The sequence below is a fragment of the Suricata suricatta genome, chromosome X (assembly GCF_006229205.1).
Source record: "Suricata suricatta isolate VVHF042 chromosome X, meerkat_22Aug2017_6uvM2_HiC, whole genome shotgun sequence".
Lineage (NCBI taxonomy): Eukaryota > Metazoa > Chordata > Mammalia > Carnivora > Herpestidae > Suricata > Suricata suricatta.
The window spans coordinates 106,983,608-107,005,611 of record NC_043717.1 but is presented as its reverse complement, the minus strand read 5'-3'; the positions used below and the strand labels follow the sequence as shown (position 1 = coordinate 107,005,611).

At 40.7% G+C, this 22,004-nt stretch overlaps 1 long non-coding RNA gene across 1 annotated transcript in view; it reads right to left on the bottom strand.

The window, feature by feature from the left end:
• Nucleotides 1-661: 661 nt before the first annotated feature.
• LOC115284257 overlaps nucleotides 662-22,004 on the bottom strand; it is a 24,318-nt gene continuing 2,975 nt past the window's right edge. Inside the window, exons 2-3 of the long non-coding RNA XR_003905147.1 lie at nucleotides 9,182-9,376; nucleotides 662-750 (exon numbers count right to left, since the gene is read on the bottom strand). This is a non-coding gene — a long non-coding RNA (uncharacterized LOC115284257). The remainder of the gene's footprint in view (nucleotides 751-9,181; nucleotides 9,377-22,004) is intronic.

Genomic DNA, 22,004 nt, shown 5'->3' with positions numbered 1-22,004 from the left:
TTACTGAAAGAACGTCACTAAGCCACAATGCTCCCCAGTGACTTGTCTACCTGTGCTCAGGTTTCTATGATAAAGGGTAGAAAGCCAAATGCAGCAGGCCAGGCTGGGCTCAACAACATTCTTAAGACGCTTCCAGTCTTCCTGAAGCCTATCTTCTCAGGTGAGCATAGGTCCCCTGAGATTTTCCTGGGGATCTGACTCCCAGGGGCAGCAGTCTTAATGTTCAGTCCCACAGAGCCCAGGGAAACCAAACTGATTTGCTGAACCTGAGGAATATGAGCCCAGATGAACTCTGCACTGTTGCCCTGAGGGCTTGTATCCTACAGATCCAGAAGGGAGCATATACTCCCCCAGTGCCCTTGGACTAGAGGTTCCTTGGCATGTTCTAAGCTACTACTCTCTCCTATGGAGCTGTTCATTCTCTAGGGGGTGATCCCAGCCCACAAATTACTTCTTGGAACTTCAAACCCTACAGGCATCTCGCGATAACCATGTGGCATAAAGTCCACCCCCTCTCGAAAGGAATATGATCTCTCATTGCTCCAGAAGTAATTCTTAGAGTGGAGGAGCTATCAGAAGTTATACCAAGAGCTGTGCAAAGAGGGGATGAAGACATTTCTTTCATGTATAGAGCCCTTAGAAAGCGTCAGGTCCACATTCACTGAAACAACTTCTTACCAGTCATCCCCTCTGATACCAGCCAGGTGATCACGCCTACCTCCAAGAGATCGCAAGGTTTGAGCTTGTCGACTAGGAGAGAAAATACAAGACATGAAATCTGTGGTATCATATTATTCCCACTCAATGCCACAGAGTTAGACTTCAAGGACCACAATTCAACCCATGGAACATCTTAATCATTCATTCGATAAATATTTACTGAGCACTTATATTGTTGGAAAAAAGCCACAATCTGTCCTTGGAGAGCTCACATCCTAGAAAGCAAGACAGACACATAAACAAAAGAGTTATGATATGATATTATGCGAAGTACAGGAGAATCCCAGAGCGGGATGTAGCTCATTGTGCTGGAAAAAGGCTTTCCCAAGTAGGGGACGCCCGGACAGGGTTTTTGAAGAACAAAGGTAGACAAGGCTGGCAAAGGAGTCTGAGCAGAGGGAACATGTTAAACGTCCCAGAAGATTGCTGGAGCCTAAGATAAGATAGGGGTGAGAGAATAAGGTGAAATTAAACTAATAAAGTAGGTAGGAAGCACATGGATACGCCAGGCTAAAGAGCTTGAACTATATACCCTTTAGGAATGTGAGGCACCACCCGGGAAATTCAAAATATTTTCCTGTTTTTATTTTGTCGTTGTTGATTATTGTTTTTGTTTTTGTTTGTTCTTTGCAGTGAAAGGCCATGACTAAATGTTGAGTGTGGAAAATCATTTTGTGTCAGTGGACAAGGTGGAACAGGTTGCGGGGGCATGGTGACAAACTAGAGACAAGTATAGCGCCTGTCTGGCTCAGACAGTTGCGCATGTGACTCTAGATCTTCGGGCTGTGAGTTCAATCCCCATGGCAGGTGTAGAATTACTTAGAGATAAAATGTAAAAAACAAAATTTTTAATTGTGCTTTGTAAAGGACATTGTTAAGAGAATGAAGTAAGAAACCATAGACTAGGAGAAATATTTGCAAAATACATATATGATAAAGGTCCTGTATCTAAAATATACAAAGAACCCTGAAAACCCAACAATAAGGAAAAACTCCAATTTAAAAATAGGCAAAGGATCTGGACAAAACTTCGCAAAGAAGATATACAGACGGCAAGATGCTCCGTATTATGTGTCATCAGTGAATTGTGAATTAAAACAAGGAGATACTACTATACACCTATTGGAATGGATAAAATAACAACTGACATGCCAAATGCTAGCAAGGATGCCAAGCAACAGGAACTTTCATTCTTTACTAGAGAGAATGCAAAATGCTACAGCCACTGCGGAAGACAGTTTGGCAGTTTCTTATGAGACAAGGCATAATCTTACCATAAGATCTAACAACTGTGCTCCTTGAATTTACTCAAAAGTGTTGAAAACTTAGGTCCATGCAAAAACCTGCACACAGATGTTTACAGCAACTTTATTCAGAGTTGCCAAAACCTGTCAGCAAGCAGGATGTCCTTCACTGTGGGAACGGATAAAATAAACTATGGTCTACCAGACAATGGCATATTATTCAATCTGAAAAAGGAATGAACCATCAAGTCATGAAAAGACTATGGAGAAACCTTAAATGCATATCACCAAGGGAAAGAAACCAACGTGAGAAGGCTCCACACTGTATGATTCCAACCACATGACATTCTGGAAAAGGCAAAACCATGGGGACAGTAAACAGAGCAGTGGTTGCTAGAGATTCTGGCAGAGGAGTGAAGGACTGCACTAAAAATCCCCTGTGTTCCAACTATTCATCAAACTAGTCTATAGGATACCGTCATGGAGGCTACATGACAGTTTGCTCTCATCAAAACGCACAGAACGACAACACAAAGAGTCAACCCTAATGTAAACTGCAAGCTTTAGTTAATGATATCAATATTGACTCATTAATTATATTTGTAACAAATGTATTACACCAGTGCAAGATGTTAGTGGGGAAGACTATTGCAAGATACCTCTTGTTTACCAAGTTAAAATTTATTAGAAATGTTTGCTTGTCTTGCAGAACACTAGCAGAACAAGTAACTTGCAATCCAAGGTCTTAGTTTAGATTGCAGTCCTGGAAATACCCTTTTGCCTATGGTGTAATATTCTTGTCTTGTCGGATTTGGTTTGCTGGTATTTTATTTAGGATTTTTTGCATCTCTCTTTGTAACTGTTAGTCTTCAGTTTTCTCTCTCTGCATGTTTGTGTATGTGTTGACCAAGTTTTGTGGACAGGATAACTTTAGGATAACATATGGAGCCTATTTCCTTCTATTTCTGTATACTGGGAACTTCTCTAAAAGCATGGAAATTATTGGTTCCTTGTAAGTTTGAAAGAACTTGCCCATAAAACTATCTAAGCATTGTAGTAACCATTGGAGGAAATGGCTTCTAACAGCATAGTTTGCCCCATGTTCTCTACTTCTTTGTGATTCCAATTTGCTATTTCCTAGAAAACCATCCATTTTATTGAGATTTAAAATTTATTAGCATTTTTCAAGCTTCATGGAGCTTTAACACCTATGCCATACAATTCACCCATGTAAAGTAGTTTCTAGTATATTCAGAGTTCTACGACCATCACCACAATTGCCAAAGTAAACTTTAAAACATTAAAAAAAAAAACCCAAAAGAACCCCATAGCCATTAGCACTCACTCCCCATTTCCCCTTAGTACCCCCAGCCCTAGACAGCCTCTAGTCTGTTTTCTGTCTTTATACATGTACCTACTCTGACCTTTCATATACATGGAATCACACAATATGTGGTCTCTTGTGACTGCCTTCTCTCACTTAGCAGCAGGCTTCCAAGATTCATCCAGTTGTAACATGTACTAGTACTTCATTTTCTCTTTGTTTTTTTAAATAGACTTTTCTTGTTTTAGAGCACTTTTAGGTTTGCAGAGAATTGAGCAGATAGTATAGTGTTCGCATATATTCTCCTTTCCCATATACTACCTCGACCATAGTCTTCGCCACTAACATCTTGCATTGGTGTGATACATTTGTTACAAATGTCACATAATCACAACTGAGCCAATGGTTTGTGTCTCTCTCTCCCTCTCTCTCTCTCTGTTTCATTGCATGATTGTGGGTGATCATCTCCCAGGCTTGGATGCTGGGTCTCAGGCCACAGTGTTTGTCAGAAATCAGTGACTTTTCAGAATGCTGGAAGGCACCCACAACTGGCACTGGTGTATTTTTTGTCACTTCAAAGCACCTATGGACAGTCCTTTGCTTTTCCATACATGAATAAGCTTAGGAATGCTTTGCTTCCTTCTAGGCCAGGCTGCCTGCAGACAGAGACCCTATCCTCTGCTACCTTATTGCCAGTTACATTAAATACAGTACAAGACAAGAGTTTATTAATACTGTGCTGTAGTCAACATATGTGAGAGTATGCACCACGGCTCCCATGCAAGAAAACGTCCCATTGAGCTAATAGATCGCAGTGATTCCATTAGTGAGAGTGAAAGTCATCCGACACAATAACCCTCCTCTCTCTTGTCTCCCTCACACCCGCCCCAAAGGTTTTCCAAGGTAAACGCACGTTAATTTGTTTACTTTTATTTGTATTTTGTATTTTCTTTATTATTTTGTATTACAGTATTGTAATCATTTTTATATCAATATTTTTGGGGTGTGTAACAAATCGTCTGAGATTCCATTATTTGTTACTGGGAAATTCACTTTGATCAAAAGTGCTTTGGATTACAAGCATGTTTCTAGAATGAATTGTGCTTGCAAACCAAGGTGTTGGCTGTATTAGGAAATCTAGACATATAGTTCATCACAACAAATAGCCAGAGGAGAAAACCTACATGAATGACAATGAATTAATATTTTAAATTTGTTTTAAATATCTCTTCAGTAGGGACACCTGGGTGGCTCAGTCAGTTAAACATCCAACCCTTAATTTCGGCTCAGGTCATCACCTCATCATCATAAGATCAAGTCCTATGTTGGGCTCTGTGCTGATAGTGTGGAGGCTACTTAGGATTCTCTCTCTCTCTCTCTCTCTCTCTCTCTCTCCCTGCTCATGTATATCCTCTCTCTCTCTGTCTCAACAATAAACTTTAGAAACAATCTCTTCAGTAAATAAGAAAAATATCTATACCAGAACAGAGAAGTGGGCAAAAAGCAAAGAAAAGATAAAAAGTTCAGCTTCACTAACAATCAAGTAAACACAAATTTTAAAAAAAGGCACTAAATCTTTGTTGATTGCAATCTGATTGTCAAAATACTCCATGGCAATCAAGAATTCAGACCAAAGGAGCAAAGGGGCACGCCCACACTCTGCCTCTAAGATGAGACTTCATTATAGATGGAGTCAGCGATACCCAGCCAAAGCTTCAAAATGTGCATCCACGTAGGAACCAACAACTGCACATCTAAGAATTTATTCAAAGGAAGCAACCAAAGATTTCTATACAGACATGGCCACAGAATACTCATCTCTGCATTGTTTCCAGTATGGAAAACAAATAACCTAAATGCCCAACAATAGCGAGTTGGTCAAATAAATTATGGTATTTCCATACAACGAAATGCTATATAACCCCTGAAAGTATAGGAGAATAAGGAACCTAAAAGAATCTTCAGAATATATTAACTTAAAAAAATAACAGAGAGTAAGAAGAATATAGAGAAAAGAAGAGTGAACAGTTGTGATAAAAAGTTAATAGTGGTCACCTCTGAGTGGTAAGACTATGAGTGACTTTTATATTTTCCTTTCTGTATATCCGTGCTTTCTACGGGGTCTATAAAGAACATGCAACTCTGCTAAAGAAAGATACAATGAAAGACTGCCTTCTAATGTTCATACTGGCTAACTCATAAGTTGCATTTCTAGAAATTTATCCTGATGATCACACACTCATGTACAGACTTATATGTGAGAACATACATTATTATAATCACAAAAGAAAAGGAGGCAAACTAAATATCTAGCAATAGTAATTATCAAGTATGTTATGGCTATAGGATGCAATACTGGGCAACTACTAAAAATCATGAGGTAGGAGAATATTTAAATACATAAACAATTCAGTGAAAAAGCAAATTATAAAATATTAAATATCATACAAGGCAAATATTCTAAAAAAAAAACTTTGCAGAAAAAAGGTTGGAAGAAAACGTACCAAAATGCACATCAACTATGATTCTCTCCCAGTGTTAGAACTGCAGGTGGTTTGTTTCCATCTACCTGCATTTTACACATTTTCTATACTGTAATTTTAAACTCCAGAAAAAAATCTCAGTTCCCATTTGAGGAGCAAGGAGAGATAAAAGTTAGAACAACATAACAGTTCTCTTTGCTGCCATCATACTGAGAGGCATTTAATGTCAGAGCACATTGGCACCCTAAAACTGAATCCCAGAACTGGCCCTGTGTGAATGGGAGGAACACAGATTAAGACAAGTGAGAAAAGGGGCAATATATTAGTATGATGTCTGCATACTGTTTAAAAAATAAACAGAAAATTTTAGAAATCCATATATCAAGATATTAAGATGGTTTAATTCTTCTTGATAGGAATATGGGTAATGGCTACTTTTATGGGTGTGGTTTTCTATTTTTTTATTTTCCCAAAATAAAAAAATACATAATAAAAGCAAATCAGAGACCCATACATATTTGTACTCAGTGGTCCCAGAGCAATGGGAACACATTCGATCATCCGTCTCTGAGACTCGGGGAGAGCCCGGTCTGTTCCTGGGATGGGACGGAGCATTCATAACTACTGCTTTCCTCCCTCGGCCTCTGGGGCCGAACAGGGGGCACTCCCAGGGAAACAATGCAACAGTGCTCGTCTCTCCTTTCCAGTACATGCCAGGGAACTCCTCATCATATGCCAACAGTCTCACAAACCAGGGTCAGAGCCTCCAGTCCGGAACCTTTGCTCCCCTGCAACGGCCCTCTTCTGTAGTTTTTAGGCCATCTGTCCCTTGCCACTAGACTGTGAGCCCCTGGAAGGCCTGCAGAGTGGGTTGGCTCCAATCTTGCCTCTGTGCCTACCACAGCACCTTGCATAGAGTAGGTACTCAATCAACACTCAGGAGACTTTGAAAAGCAGGCAGGTATGAAATGGCATCTTGGTGCTGATGAGAGCAGAGAGACAAGGCAACCCACAAGCATTTCATCCTCACAGGAAAGCACCACCCAGCCTACTGCTTGGCCCGCTTCTCCCGCACGCAAGGCTGCAGCAGTCTCAAGGGTAAGAACGCCACCTAGCGGGACAGGGTAGGCATGGGCAGTGATGAAAGCAGGTCAACATAGAAATAAAATGATTCAGATCTTTGAAATAAAAATACACACATCATCACCATAAGTGGAACAGTGGGGACCAGATGAACAGTCTGTGTAAGGCCATGACAGCAACAAAGTCAAGATCACATTGATCTACCAACTTACCTGTGATGCAATAGGTTTCCTTATTTTCTTAATTTTTTAAAATGTTTTATTTATTTTTGAGACAGAGAGAGACAGAGCATGAGCGGGGAGTGGCAGAGAGAGAGGGAGACATAGAATCAGAAGCAGGCTCCAGGCTCTGAGCTGTCAGCACAGAGCCCGACGCGGGGCTCGAACCCACAAACATGAGATCATGACCTGAGCTGAAGTCAGAGGCTTAACCGACTGAGCCACCCCTAGGTTTCCTTATTTTGAAAGCGAGGGAATACATCCCATCTCCCTGCCAAGGGCTTACGTATCAACTTTAAGTGCCAGGGTTCCTGTGGATGCTACAGTACTCCCATAACTTTAAAACAGTTCACCATTCTTTAGCCATTATTTATCTCGGTGCGGAGATGATAAAATTGGTTTATCATAAGAAATACATAAAGAGAGGTCTCCTTTGCTAAATGTTCATATAATGAAAGGTAGGGAAAAATCCAAAGCCACCAACTCGTGTACTTAGAAAACAGCTTTTAGGGACAGAAAAACTCAGGGCTGGTATTGCACAACCCTTATATTCTCCCCTGCAAACATAAGCCAAACAGTGGCTACCAACCTGAGGGCAGGAAAATCCCTCCATCTCCCCTAACGTCAGAATGAAATGAGGTCCCACCGTTCACGCGCACGTGTTACAAGTCTGACAGTGCATGTGGGTCAAACACTTCACACCTGGTCTATGTGATGTCCCCTCTTTTAACACAGTAAGTTGCAGTCAATCTGAACTTGGAGTTTCCTGGAACCACATAAACTTCATGACGCCAAGAGTACACAGCTTGAGAACCTCATTCTGAATGAGTCCCTGTGAAAGGCAAGGCAAAGGGTCCTTTTGTTTTCATTTGAGCCAGGAGAAATCCTAGCCGACATTAACTAGAAAGTCTGTGGAACTCAAGCGGTAGGTAACATTTCACAGCTTTTAAGCACCAGCACAATAAGAGAGCTCACAATAAAGTTAGACAACCTCCATAACACCTTTCATCCCACACTGTTGAAAGTTTCTGGTTGATTTCTCTGTCTTTGCTTTCTCAATTTGGTGAAACCTAGACCTTCTAGCCTTATTAATATCCTTAGAGTCTAACTCTGGCCATTTCATATTTCTCCTTCTGTCTCTGTTCAAAAACATGTGTTGCCTCCAAGTTGCCTATCAAAGAAGTTGAATTCAAAACCCTGAAAAATGTGGCCCCAGCCTACCTTTCCAAACATGTTTGGATAATTCTACCATTATAAGCCTGGGTTCCAGTGAAATTAAATTGCTCACTTTTCAAGTGTATCGATATATTTTTTTCACCTTTCAAAAGCAGTGAAAAAAATTCAGGTCACCCCAAAAGGACATTAGGATTGTCCCCAAGTGCTATAGAAACCCCGCCCAGAAAAGTATCTTCAGACATGCCATCACACAAAACATGTATATAAATACAAATCCATGGAGGAGGAGTTACTGTATACCTCTCAGTACATGACCTGGGATATTTTAAAGCTAGTCCACTAGTCAGTCCACTGTGTTTTTCCCAGGTGTTTTTTGAGTTTTGACATTGTATTGGTTTTACTTGGTTGGGATTTTTTTTTTATTACTTTTTTTGTAAAACATACCTGCCACAACCCCAAAATGCTGTAATTCCAAAAAAATTGAAGTCAATTAAGATGAATTTGGCTTTGAATTTGAGTGACTTCATGAGGCATTTTGAGAGCCTATGAGACATCCTGAAACGTCCCCCAAATGGAGCTGAGAATCAGTGTCTTGGCAAGTACATTTGCCTCTCGGTGCTTTACCGTCCCCACCTACAGAACGAGAGCTAGCTCCCACTCCTTCCCAAGTCTCTCAGCCTGGGTGTTGGGAAAACATATGCTGTGTAAGAAGAACTTGGCTTTACCCAGAATGAAGGAGCCATATATAACCCAGATAAAAGGAGCCGTATATAACCCAGATAAAACAATGCAGCCATAACTCCAAAATCCTCTTGTGATAGAAAATTTTCTAAATGGCACCAGCAAAATATGAGACACTATCACACTATTTGATAACACAAAGATATAAAGTTCTTGCAGGCCACAGAAAGACATTTATGCTATTGAACTTACATTTGAAGAACACAATGCTTGGAAAAGTGTGCATCCAAAATCCAAACAGAATTTCCTTGGGAAGGAACTGGACTTTGGGCAAGCTTTAGCTGCTGTGAACAGAGGAGTGCCTTCTGAAGTAGGAATGGGAGTTCAGGACTTTGAGAAGATAACTTGTCTCAATTTCCGCAGGGTTCTCTGTTGAAATGTTTCTTTCTGTAGAGAGATTAGAAGTGAAGCACTGGGAGGAGAGGCTGGAAAACAAACATAAGGCTCCCTTGTCAAGAGTGCATTTTGTCCCCACACAGCTATTTTGTTTGCAGTCACAATTCAGCAAATTCTTTTTGATAGCATTCTTTCATTGAAGCCATCTCTAAGATGTTGAACTTCCCCAAGCAGCAGTCTATAGAGAATTCCAATACCAGACTATCACTATAACTATAAATAAGAGTTCTACAAGTCACTGGAGGTTTTAGACCAAAAAGAGGGTGACAGGCCATGCAGGCTGTGCAAGAAGCAGCCTAGCCCAAGTAGAATCGAAGAGTCCAAGTCATTCTAAAGGATTACAAGAAGGAATCCAAGAATGGTAGATCTACCTTAGAAACAGAAAAGACTTCTAGAGACCATTTGCTGTCACTTTTTTGCAGAGAACAAAGGTTTATGCTAATTTTATGTACGTTTAATGTTAAGAAGGTATTGCTTAGTAACCTCAGATGAAAATAACTAATGTGAAGTAAACAGTGCACGTGTATGATCTTAAATAATAAGATTATATCATCTTTTCAGATTCTATGAGTATTTTTTTTTTACATATCAAAAAAGGTCAGCATAAATTCTACTAGATAACCTGAAAGTGCTAAAGACTCTCTACTATTTCTCTAGTACTTCTTCTTCCCCATCCCGTGGGATACCAGCTTAGGTCACTAGGTGCTCTTATCAGAATCACAGGTGTTTTGCCCTTTCAGAGAAAGAACCATTCCAAAGACCCAAATAAAACCTTGAGGGATGGGCTAGCACATGGTTTCCCTAGCAATTCCCCTATGTTTAGAGAAGGTGGTCTAGATTAAACCAAACCCGTTTTCAGAACTGACTAGACATCCCAACAGGAGGCTACCACCTTCCCAAGTTGGAAGCTACACAAAACAAAACACATAGCATAGTTTTGGGCTTCTGAAGACTTCACTGCCCTTCCCTCCCCAGCCATAGGAGATCAGAAGTTCCAGAACTCCCCGGAAGACAAGCATAAAGGAAATCTATCCTATCTCTGAAAGAGCTCCACGTACAGAAGCTAAAAGGCCATCTGTCTGGGATACTTAAGATTACCGTATTGGCTGAAATGTGGGATTAGACGTCTTTCAGCCCTAGGACTTCAGGAGCACTAAAATGAGATAAAGCAACAGCAGTCACATCAATCCCTAATTGGTATGCTGCACTTTGAAATTTACAAATAACTTCCACCCCATTGTTAATTGGTCTTCACAACCACCTTATGAAGCCAAGGTTGTTAGGATGATTTTAGAGATGAGGAAATCTAGGCACAGAGAGATGAGTCAGTGACCGAGTTATGCAGCTGGTGCATAGTAGAACTAAAATCCGAACACTGCTTTCATGGCAATACAGGGCCCATGAACAGAAGACAGTTTTCTGTTTTTCTATGGCCCTATCACCTTTTCTGGAGAGCCTCCAGGATGAAGACCTTGCAGAAGACACAATCTAATCTTTTCCTGAAACATTCTGCACAGCTGTGAGATACACAATGGAGGGGGGCTGTGGCATTGTGGCAGGAAGCATGAATATCAGCAGAGTAAATTCTACTCACGAGGGAGTTCATCTTCTCTGGCAGATTCCTCAGCATGAAGCTCTCTATATCCAAAATGGGCATTGCTCCTATGATTTATTGTGAGTGCCTATGCCTGAGTCCTTGAAAAGCAGACAGAAAATGATTTGTGTTTTATGAGAACAATTAACATACCGAAAGGAAATAATTTTGAGTAGTAGCTGTGCTGCAGGTTCCATAATGACAGAAGGTAACAGGGCCTCATTCATTCATATCCTAAAAGTGTGAATTGAGGACTGATACAATTTGCTGCGTTTATGAAAAATTAATTTTCTAACCTAATCAAGTAGTGCTAACTTAAATATTTCCTCACCGTTTCTGCCCAAAAACAGAGGTCATGGAAACGATGTGATAATATAACAGTCTCCCTCAGTCTTGACCATTTTTATTCATCTTTGAGAGTCTTTCCTCTTAAAGAGCAGTGATGGGATTTATCTGAAAAGGAACCCCCTAAAATATCGCCCTTTATCAATTTCTACAATTCATGAGGAAGAGATTTCATCTGTAACTACACAGTGTGTGAATGGACTTGGATGAGTGCCACGGAGTAGCTTGTAGCAGAGAATACCTAAAAGAACCACATCAAAATGTAAAACATCTATTGGAAGGTATTCGAGTAATGATAAGGCAACCAGGACTTTGGGAAAGACAGGCAATGGTACCCTGCAGTCACTTTTTTCCTCAGGACATTGGCTGATTCGTGGCATTAGGCAAATTGGTGGGGATGAGAGTAAAGGCCTAGACTGAGGGCCTCTACCAAGAGGACAGAATGAAGCAGAGCTTTGGGTGGTCCCTGTGGGATGGAGAAAAATTATTCGAGGCCTTAAGAACCAGGACTCTGGTGAGAAGAAGAGGGCAAAATGATCTGATATTCCTCCAGGTTTTCCCTTAGGATATTTACTGAGTTCTGAAACTCCATTGACCAAAAGACTAAGAAAAATGTCTGTCAAAGTAGAATTTTATACCTAGCAAAAATCGCTTTTGAGAAAGAAAGGCAAGATTTTGGGGAGAAAGTGGCAGCAGTGGCATAATAGTTTCTGAATTTCCTTGAATCACCCACTGTAAACAGGTGGAGCTCTAGAATAATACAACAAAACCCCATAAACAACATCTACAACAAAACCAGATGAAAAGATATCCCAACAAAACCCAAAATATGACCAGGTGGTATCTGCTACGAGGAAGCACCACAAAATAGTCAACAGGCACTTATCACAAAGCAGAGAAGAATACTTTGAGAGCAATAGCCATAATAAGGAAACATTCTGCACATTACAATGTATGAATAACAACAAAGGATGTGAGGGGCTGACAGTCCGGTCTTGAAGAAATCTAAAATTGATCAGCCATGAGATAGCTTCTATTCTGGGATGCAGTAAGCTGGAAGAAATATCATTCCCATTGTTAAGACAAAAAACAAGCCAGACTAACTCTAAATTCATGAATGTTTTTTAATGCGTTGGAGAACCAAGGCTGCAGAGCAACAAACTTGTCCCAAACCTGAGGAGATACCATCACTGCAGGAGGAAATACATAAGTACTCACTTATCTGGGCTTAGCTTACTGAAAACCAGGAAGAAGAGTTCAGCTGGAACTACTGATGACTTGGTGAAGGCAGGACGGAGGGAAGCCCCTGAGAGTCTCAGACACTGTGGGAGTCCCTACCCTAGAAACTCTACTGGGTGCTTTACTTTCAGAAAAGATCAGAAAGAACACTAAGAAGGGACCGTTGAAATATAGAGCTTGAAGAGAAGAACATTACCTGCAGGAAGGCTAAGAATCCCCATGTCTGCATTTCCCTGATCTCCTCTGGGAAGAAAATGACATTCTCTGTGGAGGCAAAGACCACAGACTCTGCCTGGGGGCAACCCATGGTAACTGGGAGAATAAAACAAGTAACACAGCAATTCTTGGGAGAAGGGCAGAAATATGTGCTGGGCCCACAATGACCCAAGGAGAGGGACAAAAGACTTTAGAAGGCCATACCCCTGAGACCAAGGAACTCAGGACCTAAGACTGAGGCTTAAGCAGAAGAACAGAAACTGCCCCTCCCAGTCTCCCACACCACTAAGCATCCAACTTCCAGGAACTGGTAACAGCAGAATAGTGCTAGGAAAGGGACAGAAGAGGAAGAGTATCCAAAGAGACCACCTGAAGGAGTAGGAAGGGAAGACCTAAAGCTCAGTGTTGACAAAACATTGTTCTGGAAAACGACCTCTCCTCCTAAGTACAAGGAGTCACTACAGGAATTTGAAATCTATGGTTCACCAAAGGTTTTGGCAATGACAACCTCAAACTCAATCCAATTCCTAACCAGGGTAACTAGAAGCCCTGCTCTAAGATCTAGCAAAAGGAAAATCCTGTCCATGTCCAGCCATAAAATCTATTTACCTCAGTCTCTATTGTCCCACACAAGATGCATGGCTTCAAACAAAAAAACAAATTAAGACACACAGAAAGGCAAGAAAAATCATACTCCCAAGAAACAAAGCAATCATCAGAGCCAGAATCTACTATGACACAGACATTGAGGCTATCAGACAAGGAATTTTCATTATTATTAACATGTTAAAAGCTCTAATGGGAAAGGTGGATATCACGCAAGAGCAGAAGGTAATTGCAGCAGAGAAATACAAACTCTAACAAAACCCAAATTTAATGCTAGAAATGAAAAACATGGCAGTGGAGATAAATAATAAGTTCAATGCACTCACTACCAGTGTCAACACAGCCAGAGAAAGAGTTAGTGAACTTGAAGATCAGCCAATAGAAATTACCTCCACTGAAATTAAAGGGAAAAATGAGAAAGACAGAAAAGAATATACAAGATAATATAAAACAGCCTAATATAACTGTAATCCCAGAAAGAAGACAGGGATATGGGAAATTATTTTTAAAATTTTTATGAGGTCATAATGGGTGAGAATATCCAGAAATTAAATGACACCAAAGCACAGATATAAGTCCAGGGTCCCCAGCTAATCAACCCTTGGCATATCATAGCCAGACTGCTGAAAACAAAAGCTAAAAGAAAATCGTGAAAGCGGCCAGAGAAAAGAGAAATATTACATACAATAAAAATAAAAAGATAAGAATTACATGAAATTTCTTATCAGAAACCACACAACTCAGAATTCTACACCCAGAAAACATTATCTTTAAAAATGAACTGGTGTCGATGTAAACCAGTACAGCCACTTTTGAAACCAGTTTGGCAGTTAGTTACTTAAAATGTAAAACATAATGCACTTTAGTTCTGATGTAAAAGGTATAATAATCTAATGGCACAGAAGTAGTTTCACATTTTAAAAAATCATCACTTGAACAAAATAGACTAGTATTATTCAAATATCTCTTAAAAAGTGTATTCAATCTCTTCTAAAAATAGTTTATTAAAACAAAAAAATTTTTGAAAAAATTTTTAATTTTTTTATTAATCAAATAGTTTATTACCAAGTTGGTTTCCATATAACACCCAGTGCTCTTTCCCACAAGTGCCCTCCTCCATGACCATGACCCCCCTTCCCCTTACCCTCTCCCTCCTCAGCCCTCAGTTTGTTCTCAGCATTCAGAAGTCTCTCATGATTTGCCTCACTCCCGCTCCCCATGTCTTTCCCCCCCTTTCCCCTTCCCATGGTCCCCTGTTAGGTTTCTCCTGTTAGACCTATGAGTGCAAACATATGGTATCTTTCCTTCTCTGCCTGACTTTTTTCACTTAGCATGACACCCTTGAGTTCCATCCAAGTTGCTACAAATAGCCAGATTTCATTCTTTCTCATTGCCATGTAGTATACACACACACACATACACACACACACACACACACACACACACACACCACATCTTCTTGATCCACTCATCAGTTGATGGACATCTAGACTCTTTCCGTGATTTGGCTATTGTTGACAGTGTCGCTATGAACATTGGGGTACATGTGCCCCTATGCATCAGCACTTCTGTATCCCTGGGGTAGATCCCTAGCAGTGCTATTGTTGGGTCATAGGGGAGTTCTATTGATAGTTTTTTGAGGAACCTCCACACTGTTTTCCAGAGCAGGTGCACCAGTTTACATCCCCATGTTAGACATAAATTTACCATGTGAAACAGCAATTATGCTCTAGGTAAGAAGTAAAATGAAAACAAACATATTCCCACACAAAGACCTGTAAGCAAATGTTCAAAACAGCGTTATTCATAGAACCAAAAAATGAAAACAATTCAAACGTTTATCAATTAGTAAACAGAAAAAATATACTATATCCATACAACAGAGAACTATTCAGCAACAGAAAGGAACAAAATAGTGACGCCTGCTACAACATGGGTAAACCTCAAAAACATTATGGTAAGTGCAAGAACTCAGATGCAAAAGAGACTCACTATTGCATAATTCAACTTATATGGAAATTCCAAAGAAGGCAAATCTATAGGCAAAGAAAGCAGATTTCTACACCTTAAACTTATACAATGATGGGGACGCCTGGGTGGCTGTTGGTTGAATGTCTGACTCTTGATTTTGGCTCAGGTCATGGTTTCAGGGTCATGGGATTGAGCCCCACATTAGGCTCTATGTTGAACATGGAGCCTGCTTAGGATTTTCCCTTCCTCTCCCTCTGCCCCTCTCTCCAACTCATGTGTGTGCTCTCTCTCTCTAAAATAAAATGGAAAAGAGTCATATACAATGATGTATACCAGTAATATCTCAATAAAACTGGGAGCAGGAAGAAAGCAGGTTAGTGTTTGCCTGAGGTTGGGGGTGGGAAGATGACTGATATGGTATGAGGGATCTCTGGGGGTAACAGCAGTGCTCTAAAAGTGGATTTTGGCGATAGTTACCCAACTTCGTAAATTTATTAAATAAGTTAAGTATACATTTGAAAGGGTGAATTATACGGTATGTAAATTATATCTCCATAAAGCTAATTTCAAAATGACAGAGAAATCACAACTTTCTCAGAAGAGCAGAAATAATCTTGGAAATCATAGCCAGTAGTCAGTCCTACTCAACAAAACATTTGAAGTAAGTTTTCAAGCTGGAGTAATATATTAGTCTGAAACATGGATCTTCATAAACAAATCAAGTGCTAAAAACAAATAAATGAGGGCAAAATGATCTTTCTAACATTTACTTGCTCTAAAAGATAAGTATAAAGCAACAATAGTAGCAAAATATTGTGAAGTGGCTATAGTAATGTCAGACAAAAGCCTCAGAACAAAGATTATTATCAGAAATACAGAAATATTACACAAGAAAGAGGTCAAGTCTCCAATAAGATAAAAGTCATAAAAATGTGTACACTTAACAGAGATTAAAAATACACTAAAAATGACACTACTATAAGGAGAAAAAGGCAAGTACCCAATTATGGTTGGAGGCTTCCACACTCCTCTCAGAAGTTGACAGAACACACAGACAGAAAATGAGTAAGGTTGCAGATTACCTGGACAGCACTGGTGTACAAAATCCCACCCAGCACATTCTTTTCTTGCACATAGAACACTCATAAAGATCAATTATTGTGTGGGCCATTAAAAACTTCAATGAATTTTACATAACAGCAATCATTAAATGTATGGTCTCAGGCCATGCTAAAAGTCAATTTTTAAAAAAGGTAAAAGACATTGTTTAAGAGACTGAAAGGAATAACCACAGACTGGGAAAAAATATTTGCAAATCACATAGCTGAAAGTTTCATATCCAAAATATATAAATAATTCTCCAAATTCAACAATAACAATAATAAAGTATTGTACTGGATGAAGTAAAGACACACAAATCAGTGGAAGACAATAGAGAACACAGAATATATCTACACAAAGATGCCCGACTGATGGAAAGCATGACACATCAAAGTAAAAATTGGTAAACTGTACCTCATCAAATCAAAAAACTTTTGATCTATAAAAGACATGAAAGAGGAGATAAAAAGACAAACTACAGGCTGGAAGAAAAGTGGAAAATTGATGTCCCACAAAGGACTTGTATCTGGAGTATATAAAGAATCTCAAAACTCAACATCAAAAAAACCATTCCATTAGAAGTTCGGCAAAAGACATACAGAGATATTTAACTGAGGAGGACACACAGAGGCAAATAAGAACATGAGAAGATACTCAACACCATGAGCCTCCAAGAAAATGCAGCTTATAACCACAATGAGGTATTACTACAAGCCTATCCAGGTGGATAAAATAATAGATGGTGACACCAAATTGCTAGTGAGAATGCTGAGAAAATGGATCACTACACATTGATGGTCAGAATATAAAATGGTACGGCTACTCTGGAAATTAGTTCAGCAATTTCTTTAAATACTAAAAATGGGTTTACTGGATGACCCAGAAATCACATTCTTGGGCATTTATTGCAGAGAAATGAAAACTTACTTTAGTGCAGAAACCTGTATGTGAATGTTTATAGCAGCTGTATTCATTCAATAGCCAAAAAATGAAAACTATTGAAGTGTGTAAATGCTTAAATTGTGATACATCACTACTATTAAATACTATCCAACGATAAAAAGAAATGGGCTACTGATACATGGCAGCGACTTGAATGAACCTCCAGGGAATTATGCTGAGTTAAAACAAAAAAGAGCCATTGTCAGCAGACCACACACTGTGCCGTGTAAATCTATATAAATACCATTCTTAGCAGAGCACAGTGCCAGAGATGGAGCATGAAACAGCAATCGCCAAGGCTAAGGGACGTGGGGTCCGAAGTGAGAGAGGACATAAGGGGTGAGGGGTGAGGACGGGGTGGTGCTGGTACAGGTCTATCCCTTGCTGGTGGTGAAGGTACATGAAGTTATACATACGATAAAACTGCACAGGGGCGCCTGGGTGGCTCAGTCAGTTAAGTGTCTGACTTCAGCTCAAGTCATGATCTCCAGGTCTGTGAGTTCAGCCTTACATCAGGCTCTATGCTGAGTTGGGAGCCTGGGGCTGAGGGAATTCTTCTGTATCTTGATAGTAGTAACGGATTCATGGCTCTGCACTTCCGTCCTAAGTCATGAAATTTTACACCACAGAGGTCTGCTCTACATAAACAAACAAACCAAAATCAGATCGCCCTGCAACCCACCTCAGTGACAACGTGTGCTATCAAGGATGCAGACTACCTGGCACTCACACCCTGCTGGTAGTGGTGTAGAAGGTGCTACAACCACGTTGGAAGCTCTGGCAGTATCTGCTCAAGTTAAACACGGGCACATTCTATAAGTCATCAATTACACCTCTAGACATATTTGCAACAGAAACATATTTGCCAAAGAAAGTAAATACAAGGATATTCCTAGCAGCTTTATTTGTAATAACAAAAGCCTGGAAACTATGCCAATGTTCACAAACAGTGGAATAGATAAATCATATGTAGTCATAAACCAGTATATTGTATGGCAATGAGAATAAAGGAGATACTATTCACGCAACAATATGGATTAATCTCACAAACAATACTGTTAAGAATCAGACAATAATAACAGCACATAATGTAGGATTCTATTTACTAAAGTAATCAAAGCTGTAACAAGCCAAAACAGTGGTTACCTTTGGGCAGAAGGAGTGACCTGGAGGGGATCACGGGGGAGTTCCAGCAGCGTTCTATTTATTAATGTAAATGCGGGTTCTGGGGTGTTAACTTTGTGAGTATCCCTTAATCTATTCACTTAATATTTGTGCTTTTTTTGTTTGCAAATTATATTTCCATTTTAAAAAGTTTTAGAAGCACAGTATACATATGTGTATGTATATATACATATGTATGTATACGTATGTATGTATATGTGTATGTATATATACATATGTATGTATATATATGTATGTATATTTCTTTTTTTCTTTTAACTTTTGGTTTGCTGACCAAAGATCCTTTGATTCCAAAAGGGAAGACTGAGAATTATACACAACTACCTTTGTTCTTGACTGGACCAAAGGATAAAAGCAACTTTTAATCACCTGCTCTACCAGGAGCGGTGCCAGGGGGCTCACAACCACTGGGAGAAGTGGGTATTTTACTTCTGTTTTAGAGATGGAGAAGACCCAAGGACAAGAAGATAAATGGTTTCGACTATGATTGCATCATTCTAGCATTTCTAGAATGACAAATTCACAGAACATCAAAGAAAGAAAGGTCTCTACTCTAAAAAACATCTAGTCCAGTGGCTTTGTTTTACAAAAGCAGAAACTATGTCCCAGGAATGGAAGGATTCATACATAATGACCTGTCTACTGAAAGAAGGAATTAGAACTTCAGTCTTCCAAGTGCTACCCAGTCTATGTCCAATGTACTCTGACCATTGTTCACAGACAAGTCATCAAGACACTTTACTGAATGGAAAGAAAAGAGCATCGAATTGGGAGTTGGAAGACCTGGATCCTGTCCCACTTTTTCCATGGATACTTGACTTCCCCCTTTCAGTTTTGATTTCCCTCCTGGGAAATATAGGGTGACAAGAACAAACTCAACAAGAGGTCACAAGTCTTGGGTCCACAACAGAAGCAGATCCAGATTCTGTGGAACCTGAAGCTTATAACACTCGGGGCCCACTCCAGGGATAAGAATACACAAATATCAACACAGAATTGGTAACAGAAGTGAATATTTAAAATGAGAAAAGAAACACAATACAATACGCTTTTGAAAAAGTCAACAAATGTGAGACACATCTCAAAATTCAGGGGAAAGGACATAAAAAATAAAAGTATCTTTTATTAAATGATGGCCTGACCTAGTTCTGCAACATGTATTCCTACTCGTATCTATTATACTGGGAGACCCAGAGGACTTAGCATACAGCTGTACTACACCTAAGACAGGTTACGGCAATGTACTAAGGAGACACAGGCAGACCGCAAGAGGAAAAGACACAGGGAGAGCCTGGAGGAATTCCTGTGCAAACTCTTTCTCCTCTGTCCCTCCCATGAGGGGCCACACAGACTGCACGCTGCCTTCAACAATGAACATACAGCGACACGGGGATGATGTTTCTGCCCAGGGAAGCCCTAACTCAGTGCCCCGGGGTTGTATTTAGGGCTGGTCATGTAGGAACTCTCTGCCTAGCTAGCATGCATCAAATTTCAGACTCCCAGAAGGAAAGTAGGTGTTCAGCATAAACCACGTAGTTTGTATAGTCTGCACACAGTGAGCCCTCTTACCAGTTTCCTGTTGCCTGGACGCCTTCTGAAAGCTAAGTCCCCAGAAGCCAGCCAGGGGCCATCCTTGCAATCAGACCTTTTGAAAGGGCAGTAGTCTCAGGCCGGCTACATGAACTCTTTATGTATGGCATGTGGCTCAATGTCTGTAGTTTTGGAAAATGCCACTTCATACAATCCCATCCAAATGTTAATATAAATGTGTGCCGTGTTTATGATTGCATACACTACACACTGAGAATTTTCCTAATAGGATGGAATTTGTGTTGGTCAATTTTACAGATCTGATTTGTAACTGGAAGTTTCCCGCAGACTAGCTTCTGGCTCTATCCATTGTGAACCTTGACTTTCCTCTACTGCCGACACACTTCCAGCACTGACTTCTCCAAGCACAACATCCCAGTCCTCTGCAACCTCATGCCTTTTGTCCCAACACTGTGTGCAATGGGACAGAAAGCATAGGTATTCCTGAAAGTTACTTCAATATAGGTCAATGAACAATAACCCAAACACGTATGGAATTGATTATGAGCTCCTTAAATACGACTCTCCAAAACCACATTAAGTATATTCCCACTTAACATCTCCTCAGTCAGATTCCCAAAATGCCCACGGCCACTGCATTGCTACCCAACACAAGGGCAAGAATAACGGAGGCAACAGAGTGGAAAGAGAGGTGCCCTGAACCAACTGCAGCTAAAATATTCCCTGTGGATCCTACAAGCCGTATGACTAGCAGAAACCATAATGTCAGGGTCTCTTCCAGGCCTGTGCAGTGAGTGGCCCTGAAGCTGAGTCTTAAATTTCATTAGCTTCACTGTGCCTCTGCGTCTGCCCCAGGGAGTTACAGAGGAGAAATCAAACACAGAGAAGGCTTGGGACCCAGATGATGGGGCAGAAGGGAGGTGAGCACATAAGCAGAAGCAAGGAGACGGAAACCAGGATGGGTTCCGGATAACCAGCATGCCAAAGCACTTAGGAATGAGTGACCAGGATGTGGCTTAGGAATAGAAAGACAGCTGAGCTGGGGCCCAACACAAGTACACAAATGACAGAGTGTCTTCCTCCCATGGCTGCCGTGGACAGTCTAGCACAAGTGTGGGTAGACCCTGAGTGCAGTGGACAAACTAGCTTAGAAGAGTCAGGCTTCTTGAACCACAGGCAGAGAGCAGCTGTGCTGGGCAGGTACAGAAGGGAATGGATCAGGCCAGCAACCAGAAAAGCAGCCAAGAAATGGGTCTGAATGGGTGAAGACTGAATGCCCAAGCAATATACTCACAGCATCAAATGTTGCTCAAGCTCAAAAGGGCCTTCTAAGTAGCGTATTCCACCACAACCCTCTGTGGTGTGGGCAGCAGGTCACCATAGTCGGACTCAAACAGTCCTGCCTTGGTCACTCACTGTGCAACCTGAGAGAAATCACTTTCTCTCTCTGAATCTCAGGTGCCTCGTCTCTCAAGTGAAGAGAATGATAATGCCCCCCAGAAGCCCGGGGAGAATCCAATGTGGTACTAGGATGAGGAGAAAGGACCTGGAGGGGCTTTCTTCCTGAGCTGGAACACGGGGACCCACGGGTAAGCAGGCTGTGACCTGCAAGGCCTGGCGGGAATGCAGGCTTTGCTTTCACCACAGTGGAAATGGCAGCAAAGGAGCCACGGCAAACGACCTTCCTACAGATGGCGTGAAACGCTCCCAACACGCCGACTCTCACGGACTCTTCCTTCTCCCTCATGTCCCAACAGTTTACGTTTTTCCTAATATCTATATATTTTTGAGAGAGAGACAGAGCCATGAGCGGCGAAGGGGCAGAGAGAGAGGGAGACACAGAATCTGAAGCAGGCTCTCGGCTCCGCT